Source organism: Rousettus aegyptiacus, unplaced genomic scaffold, assembly GCF_014176215.1.
Source record: "Rousettus aegyptiacus isolate mRouAeg1 unplaced genomic scaffold, mRouAeg1.p scaffold_m13_p_15, whole genome shotgun sequence".
NCBI classification, from domain to species: Eukaryota; Metazoa; Chordata; class Mammalia; order Chiroptera; family Pteropodidae; genus Rousettus; species Rousettus aegyptiacus.
In genome coordinates, this window is record NW_023416290.1 from 55347170 (window position 1) to 55353169 (window position 6000).

Sequence of the window (6000 nt, forward strand, 5' to 3'; positions counted from 1 at the left end):
AAAAAATGCGAGTGACCTCAGTGAGGCACATCCAGCACTTCAGACCTTGCAAAGTGGCTTTTGTGAAGGTTTTCTGGGAAAAAAAATAAGGCCACTGACTCCTTTGACACTGAGAGACGAAACTTAACTGTGTTTTACATCTTCAAAAGAGTCTCGTTTCTGCTCTGGCATTTTGCCCGTTTCTTTACACAGCCTAAGTGCCTGTGAGGGTCTCAAGCAACATCTCTGAACTAACTTTTCTGCGAACTGTCATGACACTCTGTAGAGGAGCAAGGCCCTCTCGTCCCAAGTGGTGGCAGCCCGGAGCACAGATGTGGTAGCCAGCCTGAGAGCCGTGTGACAGCCAGGGGGACGAGTCCCTCCATCAGCCGAAACATTTTCTCCAAAGACCCACAGTCTTGTCCCTGCCAGAATGATGCCTGAGGGACACCCCCTGTCCTTGCCCATCCTTGGTCCTGAACATACCTGTCTTCGCACTTTGTCTGATGAGAGACCCCGCCCAGCCGCCACCAAGCTCCTCACATATTCCAATGTCCAGATGCACTGGACATTCTGCTATTCCCCACACGAGATGGACTGTCTACATCATTTTCACGGCTGCCGTCCTTCTGCTGAGAAGGCTTTCTGTCTCCTCCTGGTAAACAGCAGCTCGTCTTCCAAGACCCAGCTCATCCATCACCTCTTCTGTTGAAACCTTTCTCCAAGCCTTCATGTCAAATGAACTCTTCCCGACTCTAGGCTCTCGCAACTGTTTGAATTCTCATTCTCGTTATGCATCATTCAGTTTAGAGAAGATGAAGGAGAAGGGGGCATTAGGGTTGCCGTGTGGAAAGCCTGTTCCTCCCCCCAGAGGCGGAGCGGGCTACGTGGGTGGAGGACGAGCCAATCGCTGCGATGTCTAAAGAGGCCACGGACAGCCGTCGTTTTGTCCCCACCCCCCATCCCCACGTGGACCAGTGGGAAGCAGAGGTGTGGAGAAGTGTCTCTTCCGAGCATCCAAGTTTTCTCTCAAGCGGGCCCCGCCAAGGCCGAGGCTGGAGAAGCTCGCGAGCTCGTCGTGGCTCTTCCGCTAAGCATTGCCTCCCAACGTGACCTCTGCCACTAACAGAGAGGCATTCTGCTCCTCCGTACGCTGCCTGTTCGCCTCAGTTCCCAGTCGGTTAAGGCCTTCGGTGGGGAAAGAAGGGTGCCACATTTGCGGTACCTGAAAGATAAATCGGGGTTCCCTTCGATTGTGTGGACGGACCTATCAAGAGTCCCCGTTTGTTTTCTCATCTAGCATGTGTCCCGTTGTGACGTATCCGCTTGCAGTAGGAAATAAAGAAGAGGTGATTAGAAGGGCGAGGAGCGCAGCGTGGAACAGGACGTATCTGAGGAAGCAGCTCTTGAGCTTGTCGGATAGGTTTGTGCTGGGGGACAGGAGACTCTGGCACCTGGGTGGCGACTGAGGCTGGGAGCAGGAAGCAGAATCCCCCATGCGAAAGGTGACGAAGACCTTTGCTCCAGGTCCGGGAGCAGCACGTTTCGACCTGGAGGCTTCCTGGAGTGTCCGCCGCCTTGCTGTGACTTTCCACGCGCGCTGCCCTCGCCTTCAGTGGCCGCAGGAGACAGGCCTGCTTCTCTCTCCTCGCAAGGTGGACGCGCTTCCCCGTTCTCCTTTCTCATCTATGCCCGTGACTGTCCCCTGATGGGATTCAAGGCCACGGCCCGGACGTTTTCCGCAGTCTCCGCGGCAGGTCGCTGATTAACTTTCAAGGCGACTGCTGGTCCGTGCACACAGCAGAGACACGCCCACGGCCCTGCGTTCGCATGACGGTTCGGGTGGGATCGGCCAACGTTCTCAAGTTAAGGAAGCCCCCATCAGTGACACTTGCCTGGCATAAGGATGATGGTTTAGGCGAAAGGAATTAAGAGAAAAAGAGACAGGCAATTGGGGAACGAAGAGAAATAGAGGAAAGTCAGGGAAAAAAAGAAGTTGGAAAGAATGCAATTGGTGGGAAATAATACAGTCGAACCAACCATAATGGGGTGTCTCCTCTGTGGCCCCCGAAGGTGCCTGATCTTACTCCCACCTCGAACACTTTCCCTCACCCTCACCTTGCGGTATCTTCTATTTCCTCCTTTTGTGAAGGAGACGTGGTCCTCAGCCCCATCCCCGGTTTTCATGGTGGGTGAGGCTTCTGCTCCCTTCCTCCAAGAAAGGAGAGTAAGCCCGAGATTCTGCCCCGCTTGCTCCACGCCGCCAGAAGGAAGAGCTCACCTACCTGGCAGGAAGCTGAGACTCTCCGTGCCTCACTGAGGGGCTGGGCCAGCGTGTAAGAGGGTGTCATTTACCAGTGGGCCCGGCCTGTCCCTCGTGCTCGTTCACTGCCCGACTCGGGGTTGTAAGAAAGGCACCCCCTCTACTCCCACTCTCCGGGGTGAACCCACCTGCTCGGGTCTTCCTTCGGGTGGACCTGGTGCTACCGGGTTTCCAAGGCAGTTTGGCAGTGCTGCCTGCCACTGGCTGGGCGTCACTCGGATTAGAGGGCCCGCCTCTCCCCACAGGCAGGCTCCAGACTCTGGATGCGGGGAAGAGGCCGATCACCTGCTGAGGCCTCAGGACAGCATTCTCCAGCACAGTTTCCTAGGAAGCTTGTGCTGTGGGACTAACTGAGCATTTTCTTTGCTCTATCAATGTTTCTTTGATCTTCGATCGGCTACCACAGGTTTATCCTGGAGGGCTTGTTAAAACACCTATCGTTGGACTCCACCCCGGAATTTCTGAATGACCAGGTCACGGGGGCCTGAGAATGTGCATTTCTAACAAGTTCCTCTCTGAGGCCGCTACTGCTGGTCTGGGGACCACACTTTGAGAACCATCAGATTAAACGCAGGAAAAGAGGAAGGTCAAGCAACACCCTTTCGTAACACCCCTTGCATTTGTAATTTCTCGTTGAATCGTGAATCCGCCCAAAATTCCAGAAGGGCAGTGACACTGTTGACAATAATGCCTCCGGTGCCAAAAGCAAATTAGGAGCTCGATAATTATTCGTTAATGAGTTAGATGGAACACCTGTCCTCATCATTGGTCCATCTCTATCACACGAGGACATCTGACCCTGCCACAAGACAGTGAGGTTTTATTCCACAGGCTTCTACTGGGAGGTGCACAGGCTACGGACTGTAAACCTTCAGAGAGTTTCGTCCCCCACGGCCCCAGTGCATTCATTTCCAATAAGAGCTCCAGCGGGGTAAGAACTGGGAGATGGTAAGAGGGGGGGAGGGAGGTATTTACTTGCCTAAACAGTCAGGTCTGAGGTCTGAGCAGACCTTCCGCTTCCGGCCCTTGGTGAGCAAACAGCACTAATTGCTTTTAAAGCTGATGGCTATTACATGCCTCGTGAACGGTCTGCAGGGTCGCTAACAAGCAGGAAGGCCCTGATTGCTCATCGGCTTGTTCTGGAATGCGTCGGAATGCAGTTCGCGCTGTGATGAAGGAATGCTCTCAGAAATAAACCAGATTTGGTGCAGGAAGCCACATCTATATTTCATGTGCCTGCTTCTGCAGGAATGCCTCAGTAATTGGTTTAAAAATATCCATGACATCTGTTGATTCTTCTACTTTTAAGAGTGAATCTTTATCTTTTGCAGAAGATTATGCTGCAAAGCAGAGTGAAGAAAATGTTGCAGGAGCTACATTTAAAAAGTCTTCGTCCCTCTCAAAGCTCATAGCTCAATTTGCTGGTCAGCCTGGTCTAATACGGAATCATAGCTCCCTCAGACCCTTGTGGAAATGCAGACTGTAAATAAACACAAGGTATGCCTGACATGTGAGTACTTGGTACATACGTCAATAATTTCACAGTTTTGAAATGTGGGTGTTTGGTACTTACTAGTTTTTACATATATATCCCAGAAATAATGGCCACCGCTTGAAACACACAAAGCCATGTCTGCACCTAGCATTTTCATCTGGGGTAGTCTTACTGGAAAGCTTACTATTACTCTCTGGCCTCAGTTAAGTCATATATAAAATGGGGATATTAACTGAACCCACCCCACCAAAATTGTTACGAGAATTAAGAGAGAAAAATGTAGAAAGTATGTAGCTATACCAATAAGGGCCCTATGAGCGTTCTCTACATTGCCGTTAGTGTCGTTACCAGGGCCCGCGTGGCTGAATGGCGAACGAAGCCCGTCACACGCTGACGCTGTGCCAAAGTCCTTGCAGCTCTCCTTTGTGTGTTTCTTGCTGCCGCGTGGAACACCTTCTCCTCCCACTCTGCACCTATTCTCTCCTCGTCTAAAATAAAATGAAGGGGTCGCCATCTCGCTAATCTCCCGAAAGACTAACCCGAGCCCAAATCCATGTCCTATGTCAGCATCACAGCCCGAGACCATCCCATCAGAGCAGCCTTCGTGCTGGACCGTTCCTGCCCATTGACAGATCTCTCTCCTCCTCTAGATCGGGAGTGTTCTCAGGTGTGAAGCGGATATGATTGGATATTTAATTTGGAACAAATATGTGCGATGAGCAAAAATTAAAAGAATGGCTGTCACCTGTATTTTTTCTAATTTCTTAAAAGGGATCGGGAGGGTGCGTTCATCTGCTTCTGCATCGGAAAGGCAAGCACCAGACCTGCTGTGCCAGAAAGCCTGTTATCAATTCAACACCATTTCTACTCTCTCCTAAGTTCTCCGCTGTTCATAAGGGCTGGAAGCCTGCGAGCTACATTTTATCAGAACCCTCTGACACTGAGGTTATGCTTTAGATCCTGCCAGAAGAGGCTGGGATTGAGGTAAGAGGCAGAAGCCATAGTATTTGTTCTCTACATTATATGAGTAAACACATGGACTTCAGCAGATTTAGAGACTTTATAGAAATCTCCAGGCTTTCACCTACAAATCTTTTACCTCGATGCTGCAAGCAATTATGATTGCTGGTGGCAATTTCTTGCGGCTTCTAGATTACTTGACACTTAGCAATAAAACTGTCAGCAGTTTTTCCTAATCTTTGCTCCTCTAGTCCTTCAAATACTCTTATGTGCCATCGATTCCCTTTATTAAACCACTTTACACTTGAAATACTTAGTGCAGTCTGTTTGCAAGACGAGCAGACTAGAATTGTCTTCTTGGCCCTAAGGGTTTCCCTGGAACTGGTTGCTTCCCTTCTCTGGGCCTCAGTTTCCTCTTTTATCAGACGAGGGATTGGACTTAGCTGAATCTAAGGTCCCTTCCAAATCTAGCATGCTGTGAATTGATTTTTAAAAGAATTCTCACTAGAGAAGTATCTTCAAGCCTCTCTCTCTCATTCCTCGCCCCACAAAGCCAAAGGAATTTCATTTATCTGGCAATAGCAGGTTCCACCCTGAGAAACAATCTTCACCGCGTGAAATTATATTGAGAACCATGAAAGAGAGGTGAACATCGGGTACACGAGCTCAGCCAGATTCCATTTCCCCTAGAAATTGACTTAATGTCCAAAAATGTTTTCAGTGAATGGCTGCATGTCTATTGCTTCCTTCCCAGTGAAAGCAAATAACTTTCTCTGGACTTGTTCTTAACCCACTCCAGAAAGATTTGCGCAGGCCCAAGCAGAACGTGTGAGTAACTTGGAAAACTATGCGTTGTGAATATTTCTTATTTTACTGCTGGCAGATGCAGTGTGCAGTGCCTTCCCCGAATTAGGTTGGAGTTCCGCTGTATTAGTCTGCTCAAGCTGCTATAACGAATACCATACGTCCCATCCCAGCTGTAAGCCAGAACCCCACACAATACAACACGGAGCTGGGGTATGAAATATAAGATGAAGAAATCTGGGACTTTGGATAATTTCATAAATCTCACTGAGCCTCGATTTCCTTGACAACGGCTACCTTATTACACTGCTTTGATGAAGGTTAAATGCAGTTGTGCATGGAAGCAGTTAATTGGTCATTTGGAGGGACAGCCTGCTGTAGGGGAAGGGCTTGGGCTCTGAAGATAAACGGATCTGGTTTTTATTCCAGCTGCCACGCT